At 41.7% G+C, this 26,977-nt stretch overlaps 1 protein-coding gene and 2 long non-coding RNA genes across 4 annotated transcripts in view; 2 read left to right on the top strand and 1 right to left on the bottom strand.

The window, feature by feature from the left end:
• Positions 1 to 26,977, top strand: part of zftraf1 (zinc finger TRAF-type and ring finger containing 1) — a 129,532-nt gene that overhangs the window by 12,544 nt on the left and 90,011 nt on the right. The window lies entirely within an intron of this gene.
• The window catches only part of LOC148150031 (uncharacterized), an 85,321-nt gene that overhangs the window by 308 nt on the left and 58,036 nt on the right, over positions 1 to 26,977 (bottom strand). The window contains exon 2 of the long non-coding RNA XR_015757287.1: positions 1,787 to 1,924. This is a non-coding gene — a long non-coding RNA (uncharacterized LOC148150031). The remainder of the gene's footprint in view (positions 1 to 1,786; positions 1,925 to 26,977) is intronic.
• LOC148150032 (uncharacterized) lies at positions 9,925 to 24,617 on the top strand. Its single transcript, XR_015757288.1, has 2 exons — positions 9,925 to 12,883; positions 24,456 to 24,617. It is a non-coding gene; the product is annotated as an uncharacterized LOC148150032 (long non-coding RNA).

The raw sequence follows: 26,977 nt of genomic DNA, 5'->3' as shown, positions 1-26,977 counted from the left end.
CTTAACCTTAACTGGCTTCACATATTGAATACTTTTCACCTTGTTAAACTGACCATACGTACTGAATGCTTTTTAATGTTGTTAAATGGCTTTACATGGTGAATGCTTTTCCACCTTGTTAACCCATTGCCCTTGCCTCCAGCACCCCATTGTAAACTTCAAGTTCTTATCTGAGTCATGCTCAGCTGAACCTCTTGATTCACAAAACTCAAAACTTAACTCTTCCCCTGCCTGCTTATACCCGATATACTTTCTCACAGGCAAGCGGGCAATAGTTCATCACACCCTTGACTTGTGGCTTTTAGGGGCAGTCAGGAGTTGTTATTGCAGCCTTTCACCTGCTCTTAGCCACAGTATTCATTTGGCCAGTCCAGTTTCGGTTCTGGTCAATGTCGACCACCCCAGGGCGTTGACACTGGAGAATTCAGTGATTGTAACCCCATTGAATGCTGAAGTCCAATAGTTAGATTCTTTTGTTGGAAATTGTTGTTGCCTGGAACTTGTTTGGCAATAGCATTGTTTGCTGGTTATCAGCTTAGTCATGATTATTGTCCAGGTCTTGTTGCATATGGACTGTTGTGCTCAAGTTTTTAGGAATGTGTGCTGTCATCGAGAATTCCCACTTTCGACCTTGTGATGGAGTGATGGTTATTTGATTTGATTTATTATCATGTACCTAAGTACAGTGAAAAACTTTGAGTAATGCAGGTAGATTATAGTGTGCTTAGATAGTGAGGTATACAGGTTACACTGCACAGGAGGTACGCAAAGCAGGATCAACATTAACAAGAATAATATTAATTGAAGTTAGTGTCCGTTCATCAGTCTAATAATTCAGGGAAGAGGCTGTCTTTAATCTAGTGCATGTGTTCATGTTTCTGTATTTTCTGCCTCTTGGCAGAAGTTGTAGGAAAGCATTACTGGGGTGGGAGGGGTCTTTGCCTTTCTGTGGCAGCGAGCCTTTTAAATGGAGTCCATGTAATGGGAGGTTGGCTTCCATAATGGTCTGGGCTGTACAAGCAGCCTTCTGTAGTTTCTTAAGGTCCTGGGTAGAGCCGTTGCAGTACTAGACTGTTATGCACCTGGGTAGTATGTTTTCTGTGGTGTATTCATCAAAGTTGGTGAGGGTCCTTATGGACATGCCAAATTTCCTAAGCCACCTGAGGAAGAAGAGGCTTTATTTTGCAGCCTTGACCATTGCATCTATATGGGAAGTCCAGGGTAGGTTGGTTATCGTCAGTCCTAAGAACTTGACACACTCGACCCCCTTGACCTTTGCTCTGTTGTTTTAGGTGAGGATGTTTTCCTTTCCTTCAGAAGTCAATTGTCTTGCCGACATTGAGAGAGCTGATGTTATCATTGCATCATGATATCAAGGCCTCTATCTCCTTTCTGTATTCTGACTTACTGTTGTTTTGATATCCATCCTACCACTATGCTGTCATCAGCAAACTTGTAGTACAGTAGAGGGGTGAGAATGCATTATTGGGGTGACTCCAGTGTTGAGGGTTATCATGGAAAAGGTGCAGTTGTCTATCTTCACTGATTGATTGCAATCTATGGGTCCGGAAGCTGAGGATCCAGTTGGAGAGTGGAGCTGAGACCTAGGTCTTAAAGTTTTGTGAACAGTTGGAGGAGATAATGGAGCAGTGGTTGATGAGTAGGTGTCCTCGTTATCCAGGTGTTCCACAGATGAGTTCAGGGCTAGGAAAATGGTGTCTACTGTGGGCTTGTTACATTGGTATTGATTGAAGTAGCTGAAGATGCTTAGGGTTAGGATACTGACCTGAGGAACTGAAATTCAGTTCTTATGTCCATGTTTGAACCCAAGCTTTAGTGAGTTCTGGGGCTGAGTAACTTTCGTAGAGCCCAAACTGAGTGTGTCATTCGGAACAGGAGTAGGCCACGGAAAGAACCACAGATTCTGAAAATCAGAAACAAAAACAAAAATTGCTGGAAAAGCTCATTAGAACTAGTAACATTTCTGGAGACAAAGCAAAGTTAATGTTTCAAGTTTGGTGACCCTTCTTCAGAACTGATGGTAACTAGGAAAGGGTTGGTATTTATGCAGAAGGTGGAATGGAGTAAGGAGTAAATGAGGTGGAGAGAGAGGAAAACACATGGACAAAGCAGTGAGTAAAGTTCAGCCTTGAATAAATGGCTGCTAATGGGACTTTTAGTAGTTTATAATGGGATTGTATCAACCCATGTAATGACAGGGCTGGCGAGTGGGGGTGAGGATGTGGGAGAAGGTGCTCAAGTTGGCTGTTTTCCTTCCTTAAAGATAATTAGTAAACCAGGTGGGCTTTTGGTGATTATCAATAATGATTCTATTGTCATAATTTGGCTTATAGTTCCAGACTTTGAGTTCATTTTGAATTATTTCTTGGATGTAACAATCCAGCTAACAGTGGGATTAATTCTGCATTCTTAGACATGCAAGCCATCTTACTGCTGACCCAGCTGTTCGATGTGCTGCATAATGAACCACACCTGTGCTTGAGCTTGTTTTATTTGTGGTCACTCACTAATAGGCAATCCATTTGCGTTAACACTTCAACTGTCTCTTCACTGTTGCAGGCTTTGTCCACAATAACTGAGAGCTCTCCTGGCACTTAGCCCTGGGTGATGTTTGATAGTGACTATTCTCAGACTGGTTGGAATGCAGTGGGTGTCCAAGGTTACAGGCTTTCATTGTGAATGACAGCAGCAAATACTTTGTGACCTGCTGTCCCTTAATGTAGGCCCCTGGCAGGGTAACTGCACACTGGAAAGACTTTCGTTTGGTGTGTGCACCTATCTAGGTTTATTCAACTTTATACCAGATGATCAGTAGAAATTATTGCTGCCAATTTGATACAAGTTCCACTGACCACAGTAGTTCAAATTATACTAACAAAGTAGACAAGATGAATACTTATTATGAGCAAAGTGAGTCAGATTCTTGTTTGAACTAAATAAATAGGGTAGGATAGGGGATAAGAACAGGAGTTTTTACAGTACTTACATCAGTGCCATTGTTGTTTCTTTTTCAGTTTAATGATATGGGAAACACTGGAGCTCCTATCTCTATATATTTAAGAATTGGTTGCGCACAAGCGAGTCAGTTGGTGATGTTTCACATGTAGACCATTGCCAGTAGTGCATTCACTTGGTACACAGCCTGGTATATCCTGAGCATCTTGCCGGAGGTTGCGAAAACATTGTAAAGGAGTTATTTCATGGGTCCTGTTTTATCTGCTAAGCATATAGCCATTGTGGTTCTTTGACTTAAGTACAGTATTTTACCTTTCCTCATAACACGACAAGTTTAGTTCCATTACCTTTTTGCGATGTGCATTGGAATACGACTTTTAAAGATTAGGAGAAAGTGAGGGCTGGAGATCAGAGTCGAAAAGTGTAGTGCTGGAAAAGCATAGGTCAGGCAGCGTCTGAGGAGCAGGAGAATTGATGTTTTGGGCATAAGCCCTTCATCAGAAATGTGGGCTGTAATTTGAGGTTTAAAGACTGCAGAGCTGGAGGATATGTGATACTGTTAAAGTAGGATATGCAATTCTGGGGTGTGATAGCAAAGGAGAGGGGGCAGAGGAGCGTTACTGCGATGTTACCCAAGTTGGAGACATTTAATTATGAAGAGAGATTGGATAGACTAGGACTGTCCTTAGAGTAGAGGAGACCGAGAGGAGTCCTGATTTGAGATGTCAAAATTTGAGAGACATAGATGGGAATATGTTTTCCCCTTGGTGGAGAGTTCAGTGTCTTGGGACATTGATCGGGATGGTAAGGTGGCTCAGCAGTTAGCACTGCTGCCTCGCAACGCCAGGGACCCGGGTTCGATTCCAGCCTTGGGTGACTGTGGAAATTGCACATTCTCCATGTCTGCATGGGTTTCCTCCAGGTGCTCCAGTTTCCTCCTACAGTCCAAAGATGTGCATATTAGGTGAGTTGGCTATACTAAATTGCCCATAGTGTTCAGGGATGTGTAGGAATGGTGCATTAGTCAGGGGTAAATATAGGATGGGGGGAATGGGTCTGGGTGGATTACTGTTAGGTAGATTTATTAGATTAGATTAGATTACTTACAGTGTGGAAACAGGCCCTTTGGCCCAACAAGTCCACACCGCCCCGCCGAAGCGCAACCCACCCATACCCCTGCATTTACCCCTTACCTAACACTACGGGCAATTTAGTGTGGCCAATTCACCTAACCTGCACATTTTTGGACTGTGGGAGGAAACCGGAGAAACCGAAGGAAACCCACGCAGACACGGGGAGAACGTGCAAACTCCACACAGTCAGTCGCCCGAGGCGGGAATTGAACCCGGGTCTCTGGCGCTGTGAGGCAGCAGTGCTAACCACTGTGCCACCGTGCCGCGGACTTGTTGGGTGGAAAGGCCTGTTTCCACACTAGGGATTCTATAAATTGACATTTATCAGGAAATTTGGAAGAGATGAGAGATAAAGTCTATCTTCTAAAGGTTGGTGGGAATCTGGAGCCTCATTGCCTCTAAGGGTAGACACAGAAACTCTTTTAAAAATTTAGATATGCACTTGCAGTGCCAAAACATAAAAGGCTATGAGCCAAGTAGTGGGAAGTGAGGTTAGAGTAGTTAGGTGGTGGTTTTTGGCAGGCGCATACTCAATGGACAGAAGGGCCTTTCTCTGTGCACTCTAAAATGTGTAGTATCTACTGCGCAAGTTTATTGAACAAGACTGATTCTGTTTACGTAGAGTCTTTCTGTATTGTTTCCAGTCAGCAATTGTAGTTTGATGTAACCAATGTTTCTAATGCTAAAAGATGTCACAAAATAAAGTAACTAACTGGATTTAGGTTTGCTCGCTGAGCTGGAAGGTTCATGTTCACATGTTCAGACGTTTTATCACCATATTAAGTAACATCTTCAGTGTGCCTCCAGACGAAGCATTGCTGACGATTCCTGCTTTCTATTTATATGTTTGGGTTTCTTTGGGTTTGTGGTGTCATTTCCTGTTCTTTTTCTCTGAAGGTGGGGCAAATCGGGTCCAGGTCATTGTGTTTGTTGATGCGGTTCCAGTTGGAATGCCATGCTTCTAGGAATTCTTGTGCCTGTCTCTGTTTGGCTTGTTCTACGATGGATGTGTCTCTCGCCACTCTCCCCTACATCAAAGACATTTTGGAAATGACTGCCAGACTACTCGGACCCCTTGGCATCATGGTAGCCCACAAACCCCACCACCACAATAAAACAGCAGCTAATGAAGTTGAAAGGCCCTATACAGACAACAAGCAAACATAATGTCATTTACAAAATACCATGCAAGGACTGTAACAAACACTACGTCGGACAAACAGTCAGAAAACTAGCCACCGGGATACATGAACATCAACTAGCCACACAATCACTAGTATCCTTACATACATATGAGGAAGGGCACCATTTTGACTGGGACAACACATCCATCCTAGAAGAAGTCAAACAGAGACACGCATGAGAATTCGAGAAGCATGGCATTCCAACTGGAACTCTATCAACAACACATTGACTTGGACCAGATTTAACACCACTTGGAAAAAAAGAACAGGAAATGACATCACCAACCCAAACTAATAAATAGAAAGCAGGAATCATCATCAATGCTTTGTCTAGAGGCTCTTTGAAGATGTTACCTAGTATGGTGTCGAAATGTCTGAACATGAAGGTTCCAGCTCAGCGAGCAAACCTACATTCAGGACCTCAATCTGAGCTACAAATCTTCTCAAAGCTCGCTAAAGTAATTTACCTTTACAGTCTGTTATATGGATATTTGTAAGTTGGTGCCCTGATGTCTGTTTCAGAATTGGAATTGTGTGGCCATCACAGATGTGTCTCTTCAGTATTCCAAGAATATTAGGATCTATTCATGTTGGGGTGAAGAACTGCTGTCATGGGCCACACAATATTGCGCACACGTTCAAAACTTCCTGCAGTTTAGTCTCTGCAGAGAAGATTATCAGAAAATTACACAAGTGAAATATTGTTTTCTGTCTAAAATGTTTTCTTTTTTATGACCTTAATATCATTCTCATGATATTGTACCAAGGATTTCCTGCTCCAGACAGATCTGGCGATATTTTCAGATCCCCTTGTTCTTTAATTTTACACTTTGGATGTTATATGTAATGTAATACCTAGTTTACATTGCATTTCCCATTGTGATTTTTTTTAGGCTAGTGGAGCTTTTTTTTTAAAATCATTGCAACAAGGAGTTAGAATATGGCATTTGAATTGTTTGAACTCTTGTTATCTCTGTCTCTTTTCACCCTCTTCCCCCATACTTAGATGTTTAAAAAATCATACAGAAATGTGCATCTCATATTACATAATACAATGCATTTTCCTTCACAGTAATAGGAATTCTTTGAATATTTTTTCTTATTACAAATTCTAGTCGTTATACTGAAAAGTAGTTCTGCTGATGGGGCAGACATTCTGTTAATGTTTCCAAAGCAACTGCAGCTACACTGTTACATCGTTTAATTACTTGAACTTTGACACTACACTATACTTGGAAGACCATTCTCGTCATTATTCATAATGTGCAGAAATATTGCCTGAAACCAGGCCAGAACCAGTTTAAACTTATCTCCATCTTTAAAATGCCTTTAGGGTTAACCTTTTTTATTCCATTCATTGCTTTACCTCAATAAGATTCAACAATCCTGAGCTCTGATTGCATCCTTTATAAAATTGTTTCATTTTGCTTGCTGCCTTCATTCTACCAAAATGTTACCTGTGTCTTGAACTTCTACAACCATAATTTTTAATCAAGCATTGATATTAGTGTCCTATTTCATGACCCCCGTCTCACCTTTATTGGCTGTTTCTAATTGTAATTTTTGCACAGTCCCAGTGATCTCTGTCCACTTTCCATTTTTTACTAATTTGTCAGCTCATGCTTGTCCAGAAATATTCACCTCATATCCTAACTTGTACAAAATCTTGTTCACTTGTTCCCATATGCTGGCTCATCTTTATTGAATTCCAGTTAGACTGTGCATCAAATTCATAATTCTAATCTATTTATATATTTCTCTCTATAGCCTAACCCACACCTAATTCTAAAGATGTCTGCTGTCTTAGTTTGGCCTTTTGTACATCCTAAATTTCCATCAACTCTCCTTTGGGAGCGTAATGTTCATCTGGAATAGTCTCCCTAAATCTCTGCCTTTCTACCTCTTGCTCTTTTGTCTTGTTGCTCCTTAATAACTAATCCTTGACAAAGATCTTGGTCTCCCTTTTGAATGGCATTATTGAATCTGCTTCCATCACTTTTTTTCAAATAGTGCATTCCAGATCAAACTTGGATGGTTTAGAACAAATGTTCTCATTCTCTTGTCTCTGATATTTTTGCCGGTTATCTTCAATCTGTCTGCCCATGGTCGCAGATAATAAATTTTGGGATTTGTTCACGTTGCTTTCTCTGAGCTTATCAGCCATTTCTCAGAACGAGGTACTTTTAATCTATTTTTGACGTCTTCCTGAATAAAAATCACCTTGTACTTTGGCTATTTATTATGTAGTTAATCATTTACTTTGATATTTGCTAGCGATTTTTAAATTATTCATTCTAGGAATGTGAAAATTACTGGCAAGGCTAGTATTTGTCACCCGTCTTAAACTGCTTTCACGATGGCGAGTGTTGTGTTCTGGAACCTGTGTAGTTTGTTGTGTACATTCATATGTAAGAGGGAATTCTGGTGTTAACTTTTAGTTTTATTCCTTTATGCCTGCCAATGTTGCTTCCAAGGTCCAGTCAGGTGAAAATGACAGATTTCCTATCCTAACCACCATAAGTGAACACAATTGATGATTTCATGGTCACCTTTGTGGAGTCAGCCTTGTATAATCTGAATTTATATTGAATTTAATGAATAAATTTAGTTTTATCATTTGAGGTGGGATTTGAACCCATTCTTTGATCTGATCTATTTGTTATGGAATTGCTTGGCTCTGTCCATTACTTCCTATTTATGCTGTTTTGATATCCCAAGTAGCCCTGTATTTTAACTTGAGGTTGACACTTTTTTTCTCTCTCTCTGTATGCCCAGTGCTACTGCTGCACTCTTCATTGAACCAGTGTTAATTTCCTTAACATGATGGAAATGGTAGAGTTGGAGATTACAGATTGTGATGCTGTATGATTCTGTTGCTACTGATGGCTCTCAGCACATGAAGGATGCTTAATCTTGGGTTGCTCAATTTATTCAAAGTTATTCCACTTTAGTACACACTGCCATGCCACATGTTGGCTAGTATTCTCAATGTGGAGGTGAAACCGTTCAATTGTCACTCTGTCCATCGTTGTATGAACAAATGCAATTGTGACAGATTGGTGAGGAGGATCCATAAGAAATAGGAACAAGAGTAGGCCAATCATGCATGCTCTACCATTTTTTTTTATTCACATGGTGGCCAAGATTTATTGCCTGTCCCGAGTTGCCTGGGTTCAGGGTATCTCATCTGGGCTGCAGAGGAACTTCGAATGGCAAATGAAATATCCAGTTTGTCGTGGTCCATGTAGGTACCAATGCTATAGGTAAGAGGTCTGCTGAGGGAATGTAAGGAGCTTGGGGCTAAATTAAAAAGCAGAATCAAAAAGTTGGTAGTTTCCACGGTACTACCAGAGCTGCAAGTTAATTGGCACAGGGTTAGCAAAATTATAAGAGCTAAACACCTGGCTCAAAGATTGGTGTGGGAGGAATGGGTTTGAATTCATGGGATGTTATCACCAGTACTGGGACAAGAGGGAGCTGTTCCAATAAGGCAGGCTTCACCTGAATCATGCTGGGATTAGAGTCCTGGTGAATTGCATACTTCAGGCTGCATTATGGCTTTAAACTAAACAGTAGGGGTGAGGTTCATTGGCAGGGAAAATTATAGGAAAAAGATAGCAAAGAAGGACTCTGAGGTTATTAACATTTCCGGAATAAGTGTTAGGACAGAATATGGAAAGGGTCAGGCACAGCAGGTAAGGAGATAACTATAAGAAATGGGGCAGTCAATGCATGATTGAAGGTGCTATACTTAAATGCATACAGTTTATGAAATACAGTAAATGTGCTTGTAGATTGAAATTGATGGGTAAGATGTGGGCATCAAAAATGTGGTTGCAAGGGATCAGGGCTGAGAACTAAATATCCAAGGATACTTGTCCAATCAAAAAGACAGGCAAATGGGCAGAGGAGGCAGGGTTGCCTTGTCAGTAAGAAATTAAATTAGATCAATAGCCAGATGTGACATAGGGTTGTAAGGAATAGATTCTGTGTGGGTATAGTTGAGGACCTGCAGAAGCAAAGAACCTAATGGAAGTTATGCACATGCCTTCTAGGTGTGGTCAAGATGTGTTGAAGGAAATAATTGGGAGCTGGAAAGGGCATATAAGAAAGGCACTATAACAACAATTGTGAATAATCGTGGGAGAATTCAATAGAAGGACTGTGAAAATCAGATTGGTAGCAGATTCCAAGAAAACAAATTTGCGGAATGTCCGTGAAATGGTTTTTTTAGTAGAGCCCACAAGGGAACCTGCAATTGTAAATTTGATATGTAATGAGGTATACCTGACTAGAGAGCTTAAGGTAAAGGAACGACTAGGGGTCAGTGATCATAATATGGTAAAATTTACCCTTCAGTTTGTGAGGGGGAATCAGAATTAAAAGCATTATAATTGGATCAGTACTTGATGGAGTTTAGAAGGATAAGGAGTGATCTCATTGAAACTTAGAGAAAACAAAGGCCTGAATAGAGTGAACATGGAGAAGATTTTCCCACTAGTAGGAGAGACTGGGCCACGAGGTCGCAGTCTCGTAACAAAGAGATAACCCTTTAGAACTGAGATGAAGAATTTCTTCACCACCCAGAGGGTGATCACTGCGGAGTTTATTACCACAGGAGGCATCTGGACGCCAAGTCATTCAGTGTATTTAAAATATATCGAAGAAGGTCATTCTTGAAAAAAGAACAAAGAAAATTACAGCACAAGAACACTCCCATCGGCCCTCCAAGCCTGCACCGATCCAGATCCTCTATCTAAACCTGCCTCTGCTCCCTCCCCATTCATGTATTTGTCTAGATACATCCTTAAATGACACTATCATGCCTGCCACTACCACCACCGCTGCCAATGTGTTCCACTCTCTGTGTAAAGAACTTTCCACGCATATCTCCTTTAAATGTTTCCCCCCTCACCTTGAACTCGTAACCCCTAGTATTTGAGTACTCCATTCGGGGGGGGGGGGGGATAAAGCTTCTTGCTATCCACCTTGTCCATACCTCTCATGGTTTTGTAGACCTTAATCAGACTTGCAACCCCCATCTTTTTAATGAAAATAATCCTAATCTACTCACCCTTTCCTCATAGCTAGCACCCTCCATCACAGGCAACATCCTGGTGAACCTCCTCTACACCCTATCCAAAGCAATCACATCCTTATGGTAATGTAGCAACCAGACTGTACAGAGTATTCCAAATATGACCGAACCAAAGTCCTGTACAATTGTAACATGACCTTCCAACTCTTGTACTCAAAACCCAGTCCAATGAAGGAAAGCATGCAGTATGCCTCCTTGACCACACTATTGACCTGCATTGCAACCTTTAAGGAACAATGGATCTAAACACTCATTTCTCTCTGTATATCAATTTTACTCAGGACTTTTCCATTTACACTCTTGAATTGGATCTTCCACAATGCATCACCTTGCATTTGCCCAGATTGAACTCAGTTTGCCATTTCTCTGTCCAACTCTCCAATCTGTCTATATTCTGCTGCATTCTTTGACAGTCCCTTTCACTAGCTGCTACTCCACCAATCTTAGTGTCATGTGCAAACTTGCTAATCAGACCGCCTATACCTTCCTCCAGATCACTAATATATATCACAAACAACAGTGGTCCCAGCATGGATCCTTGTGGAACATCATTGGTCCGAGTTCTCCATTTTAAGTTCTCTTCCACTATGACTCTTTCTCCTGCTGCCCAGCCAGTTCTTTATCCATCTAGCTAGTACACCCTGGACCCCATACAGCTTCACTTTCTCCATCAACCTACCATGGGGAATCTTATCAAACGTCTTACTGAAGTCCATGTATATGACATCCACAGCACATCCCTCATCAATCATCTTTGTCACTTCCTCAAAGAATTTTATTAAGTTAGTAAGACATGACCTTCCCTGCACAAAATCATGTTGCCTATCACTAAGCCAATTTTCTTCCAAGTGTAAACAGATTTCACCCCTCAGTATCTTCTCCAGCAGCTTCCCTACCACCGATGTCAGGCTTACGGGTCTATAATTACCTGGATTATCTCTGCTACCTTTCTGAAATAAGGGGACAACATGAGCAGTTCTCCAGTCCTTCAAGCCGTCACCCGTGTTCAAAGATGCTGCCAAGATATCTGTTACAGCCCCAGCTATTTCCTCTCTCACTTCCCTCATTAGCCCCATCCAGACCTGGGGACTTAACCACCTTAAAGCCTTTTAGAATGCCCAACACTTCCTCCCTCCTTATGTCAACTTGATCTAGGGTAATCAAACATCTGTCCCTAAGCTCAATATCCGTCATGCCCCCCTCATCGGTGAATACCGACGCAAAGTACACTTTCAGAATCTCACCCATTTTCTTTGACACCACGCATAATTTTCCTCCTTTATCTTTGTGTGCCAACCCTTTCTCTGGTTACCCTCTTGCTCCTTATATAGTAAGGGGATCAAAGGTTATGGGGAGAAGACAGGAGAGTGGGGTTGAGAAAACAGATCAACCATGATCGAATGGCACAGTAGATTCAGTGGGCCAAAAGAATTAATTCTGCACCTATGTATTACGACCATATGATCTTCTCTCAGCTCCTGTCTCTATGTTGCCTATCATCCAGTCTGGGGGGTGATCGCTTCACATCTGACAGATGCACATCCACCCAACTCATCTGCTATGTCCATTGCTCTGAATGTGGTCTCCTGTACATCAGGAGACAGGACACCAACTCGCAGAACATTTCAGGGAACACCTATGGGGGACACGCACCAAACAACCCCACCGTCTCCACTGCCCTGTGGCCAACCACTTCAACTCCCCCTCCCATTTCTCCAAGGACATACAAGTCTTGGGCTGCCGCCGCCTCTGCCAAATCCAAGCCACCTGACAACTGGAGGAAGAATTCCTCATTTTCCTCCTTGGACCCTTTTATTCCTAATTCCGCCATTAACATCGACTTCAGTAGTTTCCAAATCTCCCCTCCCCCATCTCATCAGACATTCAAACCTCCAAATCGGCACCACCCTTTTGACCTGTCCATCTTGCTTACCACCTATCTGCTCCACCCTCCCCACCAACCTATCATAATTATCCTCCACCTGCACCTACCTATTGCTTTCCCCAGCCCCACCTCCTTATTTATCTCTCAGGCCCCTTCCTGATGAAGGGCTTATACCTGAACTGTCGACTCTCCTCTTTGGATGATGCCTGGCCTGCTGTGTTTTTCCAGTGCCAACTTTTTGACTCCATCATCCAGTCTGACGTGAGACAGAATGAGTTCCTTCACTTGAATATTGGGAAGAGCAAAACTTTAACCAGATGTAACTTTTACCAATATCCCTGATCCAATCCTTCCTTGACCAGACTTTTTTGTTGAATGTGTTCATTGTGAGTTGTGTTGCTGATTCTGTGCCCTTTCCATTATAAGGGCAACTTGCACCATATCATCATCCTCCACTCTTTGATCAGTCCATCTGATGAACCATCATCTATTTTTTTTCTCAATTTCAGTTCTGGTCTTCTGGCTGGCTTTCCACATCAAACGCTCTAGGGTCCCTGCTTTAACTCCTGAAACATCTTGCAATGCTTTTCAATGTTAAAGGTTGTACGTAAGTATATGTTGTAGAACTGAAAATATCAGCACGTCAGTTTGAGCTGCAGTTTAGTTTTGTGGATTGTATCCAATTATGGTACTCAAGCATTTTGTTCACGGACACTAGTGATTTGCTACTGTATGTCTGATGCCAGGCAAACTGCCAGTGTGCCCCTAAATTGTCAGATGTAGCTATCTCTGGAGGATATTTGGTGATAATGGGTATCGGAGTTTGCCATCTTTAAAGTGTGTTTTGGTGCTGGGGCTATGCAGAAAAAAACGTCAAGTGCAAAATTATTTTTAAGTTCAGTGATTTGGCAAACCTGCTTGAACTGAAGTTAAAATTACACTGATGCGGAGTGCCTGGCAATCTAATACTAGTGTGTGCAGTTATTGGAGCCAGAGTTGCTGATGTCAGCCTTTGTTTGATGCTTGATCCCATTCAGAAAGAGTAGGTCATTAGAGAGGGGTTTTGGACTAAATCTGATTGGTTAGTTCTTTAAAAGAGCACGATTCATCTTGCTACATCGAGGTGAACTTGAATGCTGATTCCTGTAATCTTTTAAATGGCTTTATATAGAATCTCTTATCGCAGCACTGCTGGGATTTAGCTGAGCTATCAATGTGCTCTAATTACTTTGCTAACATTTTACTCTACTTCTGTTTTCCAATACAAGTATTTCTCAGTTTTAATTTCTGTATAATCTTGCAGTCATTTGGTTTAGTTTGTTACTGAATAGGATCAGATTTTAGAGCCTGCGCTTGGCGAGCAATATTCTACTGTTCAGTAATGCTCACCAGTGCCAAGATCTGATATTTTCCAGATGGAACTATTTGAGCCCGTAAAGAATCTGGGGTGTGCAAGCCATTGGAGTGGCTTTGTGTGCGAAAGCTGTCCTTTCAGTTCTTCCCTGACTACTGTGTAGTCTGCTTGGGAAAGCTTATTCTTCCCATTTTTAAGGGCTAAATATAAAATTTGTCATGTTCAAGCATGGTGTGGTTGTATTAATTTGGCTATTTTATTCTCTTTTCATAAAAAGAGACAGTGAGTGGAAAGTCCTCAATGGAAATTGAATTATGATTTATTTGTAGGGGCATAACATAAAAAATCACATTAGTTGCAAATTTTCTTTAGAAAAGGAAATTTGCCCTTCTTGCCTGATCTGACATAGATATGACTTGTGTTATTATAATGTGGCTAACTCTTCCTCATCCTGAAATGACCTAACAAGTTTCACAATTATAGAGGCATAGAGAGTCATCCAGATGTTGCTTAAATGTTGAAATAGTGCTTGCCTCCTTCACCCTCTTAGGCAGCACATTTGTATATTTGCCACCCTCTGGGTGAAAGATTATTTTTCTCAGATCTACTCTAAACCACTTGCTTCTCACCTTAAACTTGTGTTATCTAGTCTTAGACACATCTCTATGGAGAAACGATTCTCATGATCTGCCCGTCTATCCCCCTCGTAATTTTGTATTTCTCAGTCCGATCTCTCCCTAAGCTTCCTCTGCTCCAGGGAAAGCAAATCCAGCCTATCATGTCTCTCCACATAACTGAAACTTTGCTTCCCAGACACCATTATGGTGAATCTCCTCTTCACTGTCTCCAGTACAATCACATTCTTTTAGAACATAAGAACATGAACTATGAGCAGGTAAAAACTGACTGCAGATGCTGGAAACCAGATTTTGGATTAGTGGTGCTGGAAGAGCACAGCAGTTCAGGCAGCATCCGAGGAGCCGCAAAATCGCCGTTTCGGGCAAAAGCCCTTCAGGAATAAAGTGAGAGAGCCTGAAGCGTGGAGAGATAAGCTAGAGGAGGGTGGGGGTGGAGAGAAAGTAGCATGGAGTACAATAGGTGAGTGGGGAAGGGATGAAGGTGATAGGTCAGGGAGGAGGATGGAGTGAATAGTTGGAAAAGAAGATAGGCAGGTAGGACAAGTCATGGGGACAGTGCTGAGCTGGAAGTTTGGAACTAGGGTGAGGTGGGGGAAGGGGAAATGAGGAAACTGTTGAAGTCCACATTGATGTCCTGGGGTTGAAGTGTTCCGAGACGGAAGATGAGGCGTTCTTCCTCCAGGTGTCTGGTGGTGAGGGAGCGGCGGTGAAGGAGGCCCAGGACCTCCATGTCCTCGGCAGAGTGGGAGGGGGAATTGAAATGTTGGGCCACAGGGCGTTGTGGTTGATTGGTGCGGGTGTCCCGGAGATGTTCCCTAAAGCGCTCTGCTAGGAGGCGTCCAGTCTCCCCAATGTACAGGAGACTGCATCGGGAGCAACGGATACAATAAATGATATTAGTGGATGTGCAGGTAAAACTTTGGATGTGGAAGACTCCTTTAGGGCTTGAATGGAGGTGAGGGAGGTGGTGTGGGCGCAGGTTTTACAGTTCCTGCGGTGGCAGGGGAAGGTGCCAGGATGGGAGGGTGGGTTGTAGGGGGGGGAGTGGACCTGTCCAGGTGGTCACGGAGGGAACTTTGCGGAAGGCGGAAAGGGGTGGGGAGGGAAATATATCCCTGGTGGTGGGGTCTTTTTGGAGGTGGCAGAAATGTCGGCGGATGATTTGGTTTATGCGAAGGTTGGTAGGGTGGAAGATGAGCACCAGGGGCGTTCTGTCCTTGTTACGGTTGGAGGAGTGGGGTCTGAGGGCGGAGGTGTGGGATGTGGACAAGATGCTTTGGAGGGCATCTTTAACCACGTGGGAAGGGAAATTGCGGTCTCTAAAGGAGGCCATCTGGTGTGTTCTGTGATGGGACTGGTCCTCCTGGGAGGACATGAGGCGGAGGAATTGGGAATACGGGATGGCATTTTTGCAAGAGGTAGGGTGGGAAGAGGTGTAATCCAGGTAGCTGTGGGAGTCGGTGGGTTTGTAAAAAAAAAAAATATCAGCGTTAAGTTGGTCGTCATTAATGGAGATGGAGAGGTCCAGGAAGGGGAGGGAGGTGTCCGAGATGGTCCAGGTAAATTTAAGGTCAGGGTGAAATGTGTTGGTGAAGTTGATGAATTGCTCAACCTCCTCGCAGGAGCATGAGGTGGCGCAATGTAGCGGAGGAAGAGGTGAGGTGTGGTGCTGGTGTAATTACGGAAGATCGACTGTTCTATGTAGCCAACAAAGAGACAGGCATAGCTGGGGCCCATGCGCGTGCCCATGGCTGCCCCTTTGGTCTGGAGGAAGTGGGAGGATTCGAGGGAGAAATTGTTAAGGGTGAGGACCAGTTCGGCCAAACGAATGAGTGTGTTGGTGGAAGGGTACTGTTGGGGACGTTGGTCTCCCTACTTGAGAAAGAATGTACTGGCACTGGAGGCGGTGTGGAGGAGATTCCAGAGTTGAGGGGGTCGGCTTATGAGAAGAGATCGAGTAGATTGGGATTATATTCACTGGAATTCAGAAGAATGAGGAGGGATCTTATAGAAACATATAAAATTATAAAGGGAACAGATAAGATAGAAGTAGAGGGAGATTTTCACTGGCAGGTGAAACTAGGACAAGAAGGCATAGCCTCAAAATTAGAGGGAGCTGAGCCTGCTCCACCATTCAATAAGATCATGGCTGATCTTTTTGTGGACTCAGCTCCACTTAGCTGTGCTTTCACTGTATCCCTTAATTCCTTTATTGTTCAAAGAAAATCTATTTTTGCTTTAAAAACGTTTGTTGAAGCTGCATCAACTAGTTCATTGGGCAGGGAATTTCATTGATTTGCAATCCTCTGGGTGAAGACGTTCCTTCTCAATTCAGTCCTAAATCTGTTCCCCCTAATTTTGAGGCTATGCCTTCTTGTCCTAGTTTCACCTGCCAGTGAAAATCTACCTCTACTTCTATCTTATCTGTTCCCTTTATAATTTTATATGTTTCTATAAGATCCCTCCTCATTCTTCTGAATTCCAGTGAATATAATCCCAATCTACTCGATCTCTCCTCATAAGCCAATCTCCTCCACACCGTCTCCAGTGCCAGTACATTCTTTCTCAAGTAGGGAGACCGAACTGCATGTAGTACTCCAGGTATGACCTCACCAGCACCGTATACAGCTGCAACATAACCTCTCTGCTTTTAAACTCAACATCTTTAACAATGAAGGACAAAATTCCATTTGCCTTCCTAATTACTTGTGCCTGCCGACCAACCCTCTGTGATTCGTGCACAAGGTCCCTCTGCATAGCTGCATGCTGCAACTTTTTACCATTCAAATAATAATCCTTTTTATTGTTTCTCCTACCAAAATGGATTACTTCACATTTTATTAAATTGTATTCTATCTGCCAGACATTAAAGTATCTCTGTTCCTCTGCAAAGTTTCACAGTCCTCTGCACACTTTGCTCTGCCATTTACCTTAGTGTCATCTTAAAAATGTGTTGCTGGAAAAGCGCAGCAGGTCGGGCAGCATCAAAGGAACAGGAGAATCGACGTTTTGGGCATAAGCACTGGCTTATGCCGGAAACGTCGATTCTCCTGTTCCTTTGCTGCCTGACCTGCTGTGCTTTTCCAGCAACACATTTTTAAGCTCTGATCGCCAGCATCTGCAGTCCTCACTTTTTCGTTAGTGTCATCTGCAAACTCTGACACACTACACGTGGTCCCCAGCTCCAAATCATCTATGTAAATTGTGCATTATTATAATCCCAACACTGAAAATGTTAAGAGGGGGAAGTGTGGCATTGTTAGTCAAAGACAGTATAACAGTGGCAGAAAGGATGTTTGAGGACTCACCTTCTGAGGTTGTATGGGCTGAGGTTAGAAACAGGAAAAGAGAGATCACTCTTGAGTTTTCTGTAGGCCTTCGAATAGTTCCAGAGTTGGAACGGAAAAAATAACAAAGATAATTCTGGATGGGGAGCGATTAACAGGATAGTTGTTATGGGGGCCTTCTAACTTTCCAATTATTGAGTGGAAATACTACAGTTAGAGAACTTAGATATGTCAGTTTTTGTCCAATGTGAAAGGGTAGCACCTAGAACAATCGACATCGATAGGGAAAAGGTACTCAGTTAGGGTTGAGGGCAGACAATTCCCTCTGGCCTGATGGCCTACATCCTAGGGTATTAAAGTAAGTGGCGATGGAGATAGTGGTTACAATATTCCAAAATTCCTTGGACACGCAAAAGGTTCCAATGGATTGGGAAAATGCTAATGTGATGCCCTTATTCAAAAAGGGAGGAAGCAGGCAAAATGTGGGCAATTAGAGACCAGTTAGTTTAACATCTGTTGTTCGGAAAGTGTTAGAATCAATTATCAAGGAAGCAGTATCAGTACATTTGAAAAGTCAAAAAGCTATTCATAAGAGTCAGAATGGTTTCTTGAAGGGCAAATCATGTTTGACTAATATGCTAGAGTTTTTCAAAGATGTAACAAGCAAAGTGGATAATGGGGATCCTGTAGATGTAATATGCCTGGTCTTCCGGAAGGCAGTTTGATAAGATGCCGCAAGAAAGGTTATTTCCAAAGGTTGGATCATATGGGATTAAGGTTAATTTATTAGCTTGGATAGGTGACTGGCTGATGAACAGAACCAGAGTTGGAATCAATGGTTTTTTTCCTGGATGGCAAGATGCAACTAGTGGGGTGCCACAGGGTTCGGTCCTTGGACTCCAGCTATTTACAATCTATGTTTGCAAATTTAGCTACACAGCCCTCTATCCCTGTATCCAAGTCATTAAATTTGCAAATGTCACAAAAACAGAAGGGACAGTAAATTATAATGAGGAAATAACGTTACAAATAGATGTAGATAGGTTAGAAGAGTAGGCCAAAATGTGACAGATGGGATTTAATGTGGATAAGTGTGAAGTTATGCGTTTTGGTTGGAAATATGGGAAGGATTCCTGAAGAAGGGCTTATGCCCGAAATGTCGATTCTCCTGTTCCTTTGATGTTGCCTGACCTGCTGCGCTTTTCCAGCAACACATTTTTAAGCTAAAATATGGGAAGGCAACCTATTATCTAAATGGGGAGAGACTTCGGGGTGCTCTGGTACAGAAGGTGTCCTCGTTCATGAGTCACAGAAAACTAGCATGCAGGTACAGCAGATCATTAGGTAAGTGAATGGAATGCTGGATTTTATAGCTCAAGGGATAGAATATAAATGTAAGGAAGTATTGTTGCAACTATACAAAGCATTGATGAGACTGCACCTGGAATATTGTGCACAGTTTTGGTCCCCTTATTTGAGGAAAGATGTAGTGACATAGGATTCACTAGATTGATCCCAGAGCTGAGGGGTTTGTTGTATGAAGACAGATTGAACAGTTTGCACTCTGAAATTTTGAATGATGGGAGATCAGATTGATGTATTCGAGATGATAAATGGTATGGATAAAGTAGAGGTGCAGTGGATACTCCCTCTTGTGGGGCATTCTAGGACTAGACATCATAGTCTTAGGATAAGGGGTAGCAAATTTAAAACAGAGTTGAGAACCCCAAAGGGTTGTTACTCTGTAGAATTCGCTACCCCAAAATGTGGTGGATGCTGGGATAGTGAGTAATTTAAGGAGGAATTAAACAGAATTTTAATTAGTTGAAAGGTTATGGGGAAAAAGGCAGGAAAATGGAAGTGAAGAGCATATCAACCATGATTGAATGGTGGAGAGACTTGATGGGCCAAATGGCCTAACTGCTGTATCTTACTGTGATTTGTTATGGTATAATCAGAATGGCCCTGATTTTCACTGTAACCATTCAGCCTGCTGTATCAAATGCTGTTCTCAAACTGCAACTCAATTAGACCAGTCGACACTCTTTCAAGGACCTCCAAATGTATTCTGAAAATTATTTCAAAAATTCCTATTTTGAAAGCCACATTGAATGCCTCCACTACAGTCAAGGGCATTGCATTCCAGATCTTAGCCCTACCCATGACTAATAAAGAAAAATGTTTCTTCTTGTGAAACTCTGCTTCCATTTATTGTCTATCCAATATAAAGTTAAATGCATGTTAAACAACAGTAATAATGTTAGGTGCTGCTTAAAATTGCTCTAGGTGTCATTTAACCAACGAACTGATTTCAAGCAGGCGTACTGGCTTTTATTGGTAGAGGAATTGAGTTCCGGAGTCCTGAGGTCATGTTGCGGTTGTATAAGACTCTGGTGCGGCCGCATCTGGAGTATTGTGTGCAGTTTTGGTCGCCATACTATAGGAAGGATGTGAAGGCACTGGAACGGGTGCAGAGGAGGTTTACCAGGATGTTGCCTGGTATGGTAGGAAGATCGTATGAGGAAAGGCTGAGGCACTTGGGGTTGTTTTCATTGGAGAAAAGAAGGTTTAGGGGTGACTTGATAGAGGTGTACAAGATGATTAGGGGTTTAGATAGGGTTGACAGTGAGAATCTTTTTCCACGTATGGAGTCAGCTATTATAAGGGGGCATAGCTTTAAATTAAGGGGGTATAGGTATAGGACAGATGTTAGGGGTAGATTCTTTACTCAGCGAGTCGTGAGTTCATGGAATGCCCTGCCAGTAGCATGGTGGACTCTCGCTCATTATGGGCATTTAAGCGGTCATTGGATAGGCATATGGAGGATAGTGGGCTAGTGTAGGTTAGGTGGGCTTGGATCGGCGCAACATAGAGGGCCGAAGGGCCTGTACTGCGCTGTATTCTTCTATGTTCTAAAACTGAAAAGATGTAGCTTATGTTGCACGTAGGTGTGAGTTGCACAAAGACATCTAGTTAAGCAGGGTCTTCACTACCATTGAGCATATTCAGTACTTACAAATATGGCTTTATTTTGAATCCCTATTACTTTTGTATAATCTCCTTATCCCACCTGTTGTCCTCGTTCAGGAGTGCAGAGCTTATCTGGGCTATGATGTCAGTATGGACACGAGGTTGCCTTGTTAAACTATAAATTGGTGGAATGCCTCAAATTTTGCTTCGGGAAGTCTCCAGCTCTACCCTTCCTTGTTCCTCTATTCCATTGCTTGGGGTAAAGTGCAGGTACTCATAGTAAATAGTTGAGGTTGGAGTGAAAACAACAAGCGCTGGAGATCACCGGATCACTGGAGAACAAGCAAGCTCACGTTCCGAGTCTAGATGCCTCTTCTTCAGAGCTGATTGAGGTTGGAGTGTTCAATGTATTATAATTAGGTGAATATGTTCTGACAAGTCAAAAACCTTCCTGTCTGTGGCAGAGCAAAGTAGAAACCACTATATTCTTTTTTGATAATGAATTGTAGAGTTATGTGGAGTGATAAGAGAAACTGTAATTGTTCTTGGAGCAGAGAAGGTAGAGGGAAATTAGAGGTTCTTTTCATCGTGAAAAACTGTAAAGAAACTGGCAAGCAGGCAGAAACCAGAGGGACAGATTAAAGACTTTTGGCAAAGGAGACTATAGATGTAAGAGCAGAAGTGAGCCATTTGGCCCATCAAGTCTGCTCTGTCATTCAGTGAAATCATCAACTGCATTTACTTGCCATATCCCCTCCATGATTCCATTACTGATTTAAAAAAATCTGACTTTCTCAGCTTTGAAATCTACTTAATGATACAGACCTCTGCAGTAAAGAATTCCGCAGATTGGTTAATCAGTGCTGAAACTTTTATTCACTGTCTTAAATCGGCAACCCTTTATGCCCTATGGTTCTAGATTCTTTCAACATCCACCATGTCAAGTTCTCCAAGAACTTTTGTTTCAAAAATAAGGTCCTGTTCATTCTTCTTAACCTCTGTGCATTTAGAGAAATACAACCTTCCTCATAAATCAGTTTCACCATAATGATGGTCCTTCTTTAGACTGCCTGCAATGCCATTATATCTCCCCTTCAGTAAGGGGACCAAAGCTACTCAGTGTTCCAGGTTTTTAAATTAATTCATGGGATTGTATGCATCACTCGCTGGTCAGCATTTATTGTCCATCCCTAATTGCCTAGAGGGCAGCTAAGAGTCAACCACATTACTGTGGATCTGGAGTCACATGTAGGCCAGACTAGGTAAAGATGGCAGCTTCCTTCCCGAAAAGGCAATAGTGAACCAGATGGGTTTTTCTGACAATGGATTCATGGTCATCATTAAACTTTTAATTCCAGATTTCTATTGAATTCAAATTCCACCATCCATTGTGGCAGGAATGGAACCGGAGTCCCCAGAACATTACCTGGGTCTCTGGATTAATAGTCTAGTTATAATGCCACTAAGCCATCACCTCCCTTGGTATGCCCCAGCTAGTGCCTTGTATAGTTATGGCAAGACTTCCCTTTTCTCATATTCTTTTTTTTAAAAAATAAAGACCCAACAGTCCATTTACCACCCATTTATATCCCATCTGCCAAGTTTTTGCTCACTCACTTAACCTGCCTATATTCCTTTGTAGACACCTTGATGTTACCTTCATTACTTGCCTTCCCACTTATTTTGTGTCATCTACAAACTGTCTTCCATCATCCAAGGTATTAATATGTATGGTAAATTATTATGGCCCTCGCAATGATCCTTGTGACACTGATCGAATAGTTACAGGTTGTCATCCTGAAATTTGCCATCCTACTGTCGTCTTGTTAGTTAGCCCTCTATGTTAAAGTGCTACACCAAACTTTGGTCTCTTACCTTATCAAAAAACCTTGGGTGCAGTACCTTATGGAATGCCTTATGGAAATCTTCTGGTTTCCCCTTTATCTATCTTGCTGCTTATCTCAAATAATTTTTTTTTCAGGCATGATTTCCCCTTCATGAAGCCTTACTGATTCTGCTTGAATATATTATGTATTTCTAAATGCTTTGCTATTACACAAATATTTCTCCCCTGAGGGATGACCTGATTAAAAGTATGGAAAATTCGGAGTGTGGGTAGTGGAAATGTGAAATAGTAGGCGGGTTTGGTTAAAGGCAAGTTTTTTTTTATATACAAAGGGTCATACTGCCTGGAATGCACTGCCAGTGGAGTTGATAGAAGCAGGTCAGATAACAATGTGTAAGAGGCAGGGAAGAGAGGGATGCTAACCTCCGCTGGCAGATGGATTAGTTTAGAGTGGCATCATGGTCACACAGACATGGTGGCCTGAAAGGCCTTTTCCTGTGCTGTACTATTCTATGTTATATGTTATAAAGTGTCAAGCTAATTGGCCTGTAATAACCTGTTTTTTTTGTTTCTTTCCCTTTTTAAATAAAGCTGCTTTGTTGGTAGTTTTCCATTCTTCTGGCATTTTGCCAGAATTGAAGTATTCTTGGAAAATTACCAGTGTATTCAGTATCTCTAAATGTTTCCTTTAATATTTAGGATGGATCCCATCAGGTCCAAAGTGGCCCTTGGTTCCATTAATTTCCCTAACATTTTCATTCTAGTGATGGTTATTGAAGGCTATCAGTGCCTTTTACTATGAAGGCAAATGCAAAATATCTATTTAACTTCACTACCATTTCCTGGCTTCCCATTGACTCATGAACTACTTTCTTCAATGTCAGCCATTGTTCTGCAGCTGCCTTTTCTGCTAAACCCCTTAAAGTTGAGGATTTTGCAAAGCGAGTCGTGATCTGAAAGACACCAATTGCATAGCAGTGGAAGTGATTTCCGAAATGAACTTCGATGAATAATTGAAGTAAAATTGCAGGTAAAGGACAGGGAGTTGGATAATAGTTCTTTTCAAGAGCCAGCACCCAATGAGCTGATTAAGAATTCCCTTTTGTGCTGTATCTGCTGTCCTATGTCTTGTGGTCTTATATCTAACAGTGACTTGCAAAATGTTTGTGTGTAATTAGTATGTTTGCTGTGTTCTGAAATTCAATGAACCCTCCTAGATTAGCCTGCACACTCCTTGAATTAAATTAGTTTTTAAAGTATACAGAGGTCAAGTTTCCTAGCAAAATTAACACAGCTATCAGTAGTGCATTTATCCTCCCCCCTTCACGGTACATCCTCATTTAGTTATTGGTTGAGATGTTGGTAAAAATGCTGCCTTTCCATTTTTGCATGGGGTGCTGTGACTGCCATTGAAAATTAAATTAAATGCTGATTCTCTGCTGTCAATTATGTTTTCAGGTTACATTCTGTATTTGGTGCTGGTATACGAATCCCCTTAAGCAAGTAGATTTCACTCCAGTGATTAGCTGCAGAATAGGAGAGAAGAAAGACATTTGTAGTATTGTATGATATGTACTTGTATTACTTCACAAACCGCGTTATTTGTGCAGTGTATAGTATTGGAGTTTATTGAGTCTGCTCGCACCATTTGAAAATGCACTGCCCCAGAAGGCAATGAGTTCAGTCAGTTGAGCTGTTTAACAGGGTTCCAGATAATCCTGGTGCTGCACGGTGGCTCAGTGGTTAGCACTGCTGCCTCACAGCACCAGGATCGCAGGTTCGATTCCAGCCTTGGGCAACTGTCTGTGTGGAGTTTGCACATTCTCCCTGTGTATGTGTGGGTTTCTTCCCACACTCCAAAGATGTGCAGGTCAGGCGAATTGGCCATGCTAAATTGCCCACAATATTAGGTGCATTAGTCAGAGGGAAATGGGTCTGGGTGGGTTACTCTTCAGAGGGTCAGTGTGGACTTGTTTCCACACTGTAAGGAATCTAATCATAATACAGTAGGAAGTCAGCATATTGTGGGATGAGGAAATGGTGGAAAATTGGGACCAGTGACACTTTGTTCTTCTGTTTTTCAGAAAATTCCTATCCCTTACATTGAAAGTTTGAAGATTGATTATTGGAATTTAAAATAATAACTTTGCAATATGCCTTCATGTCTCATTGCTTTGTATCATGTTCCCAATTGTTTGTTAAATAATTTTAATAATGTGCTAATAAAAATATTCTTATTTTACAAATGACTCTGTGTGGTTTTTCAAAATTTGGTCTTGCCAGTTCATATTTCACGTTTTCCTCATCTGCCATACAGCATTCTCCTCATTTTTAACTTTCACTTGTCTTCCACTTACCCTCACTGTTTACTGATTCAAATAATTGCTTCATGTCAGTGTAAGGACCAAACTCCAGAGATTATGGCTGTGCCAATTAACCTTTTGTTGATTTCGAAAACATCATGATATTGGGGAGCTCCCTAATAAACATACGCTGCATGCCAATAGATCCCACTTTAACTCAAGCAGCTTTGAGGGACATTTCCTGCAATGATTTCTGCAGCCTATTGCTCCTAATATGTTTAGATGAAGGGTAGTAGGACAAGATTTAAATCCAGATCTTGAGCACTCGTGAGAAAAGTGCTTCTGACTTCCATTGTTGGTTAAAGTGCTAATGTTCAAACATCAGAAGTGACTGGACTGAGAGCAAGAGGGACACTGCTGACTGGGACAGTGATCATATGAACCAGCTTCGCGAGCGTATGGCTTAAAATTCAGATGAGAAGCTACCTAAGCAGTTTGTTTTGTTCTGACAACCGGAGTCTGGGCTTGTACTCTCTTTGGTGTGGTACCAAATCCTAGAGATTTTGGACGAAGATGAGCTTTCACTTTTGAGTCTCTGTTTAATTATTTCAAAAAGGTAAAACCACATAGAGGATATGAACCATCACAGTAATAACGTTTCCATGTCTATCCTAGCATCAGTTCCCTACAATCAGCCTTCTTGCAAGGTATAACAAACAGAAGGAAGCTGTTAATGCATCTAGTTAAATGTTCTTCAATGCAGAGTTAAATTGTTAGCTCTTAAGTGGTTAGCTCTGTTGTCCTGTTTACACTGGCCAGATGAGTCTCAGATCACCTGGTACTGCAATATTGTTGAGAAAATGTTATAGCCAATTATAAAGGATGTAACAGCAGAACATTTAGAATTATGTGAAATGATTAAGCAGAGTCATCATGGCCTCATGAAGGGGAAATCATGTCTGACAAATTAACTGAAATCCTGCGGAGATAAACAAGTGGATTAATAAAGAAGAAGCAGTGCATATAATATATTGAATTATCAGAAGGTGTTTGCTATGTTACTATCCATGAGGCTATTTAATAAGGTAAGAGCCCATGGTGTTGGAAGTGGTGTATTAGCATAGGTGGAGGATTAGCTACCTAATAGACAGCAGAGCATTTTCAAGATGGCAAGAGTGGATTAGTGTCACAGGAGTCAGTGCTGAGGCCAGTTATTTCCAATATACGTTAATAACTTGAGGGTGGTGGTTGGGGGCAGCAGTGGGAATGAATACACTGTTACCAAGTTTGTTGATAGCACAAGTAGGTGGAAAGACAAGTGAGGATAGCAAAAGTCTGCAGAGCTGTGTAGACAGGTTAAAACTTGACAGATGGAATATAGTGTGGGAAAATGTGCCGTTATGCACTTTTGGGAGAATAGAGGAGCTGAGTATTATTTAAATGGAGAAAACCTGCAGAAAGCTACAGAACAGATTTGGGAGTCCAGCACATTTAAGACAAAGATGAGGAGTTTCTGCTATCCAAAGGTAGTGAATCTCTGTCATTTAGATATGTTCAAATCTGAGAGATTTTTGAATCAATATGGGATTCGAAGGTTGGGGAAAAGAAAGTGCAGTTGAGATTAGTTATAATTCAGTTGAATGACAGAGCAGTCTCAGTGGGCTAAATGGTCAATTTTTGCTGATGCCTCTTTTGATCTTATTTACAACTCCGTTTTGATCTGTCCCACAAGAAACATGTCCTCTACTCTTTTTGAACCCTCCATTTTAAAGATCTCTAATGGGTCATACCTCAGCTTTCTCCAGGAGAAGAGAACCTAGCCTCTTTAGCTTTTTACCTGTTACAAATCTATAAAATTCAAGGAAAGGTGTCACCATGTAATATAGCTAGTTTGAAAATAAATAGTGCTATACAGGCATTTATCTTAGAAAGGTAACTAACCCAGCGTGTGTTTTGTGGCAACCTTACTTTTTTAACATCAACGCTTACATGATCCTAAGACAGATGCCTTCAATGTGTTTTAGGAATCATTCCTGCCTTTCTTTGTCAAGGAATCGCAAAATGCTACCAATCTTCTTTACAAATATTGACTAAGTCTGATCTCCTTGATGAAAAAATAGTTGTAAAGTATTTGCTTTTTTCCTGTTCTGTCATATCCAGTCCAAATGAGCATTGCAGAGAGCTAATGAGCAAAGTTGCAAACATCTTGTTCCTTGTTGGCTATTCAGTTATTTCATTTGGGAGGGGAGATGTGATTTGTAATCCACTTTATAGTCCAAAGTAGAACTTTGTGGAATTTCTAG

This window comes from Chiloscyllium plagiosum, unplaced genomic scaffold (assembly GCF_037043375.1).
Source record: "Chiloscyllium plagiosum isolate Xiang-an unplaced genomic scaffold, Cpla_swu_hap1 HiC_scaffold_5, whole genome shotgun sequence".
In the NCBI taxonomy this organism is placed as follows: domain Eukaryota; kingdom Metazoa; phylum Chordata; class Chondrichthyes; order Orectolobiformes; family Hemiscylliidae; genus Chiloscyllium; species Chiloscyllium plagiosum.
The sequence above is the reverse complement of the archived record's forward strand: the minus strand, read 5'-3'. Positions and strand labels throughout refer to the sequence as shown.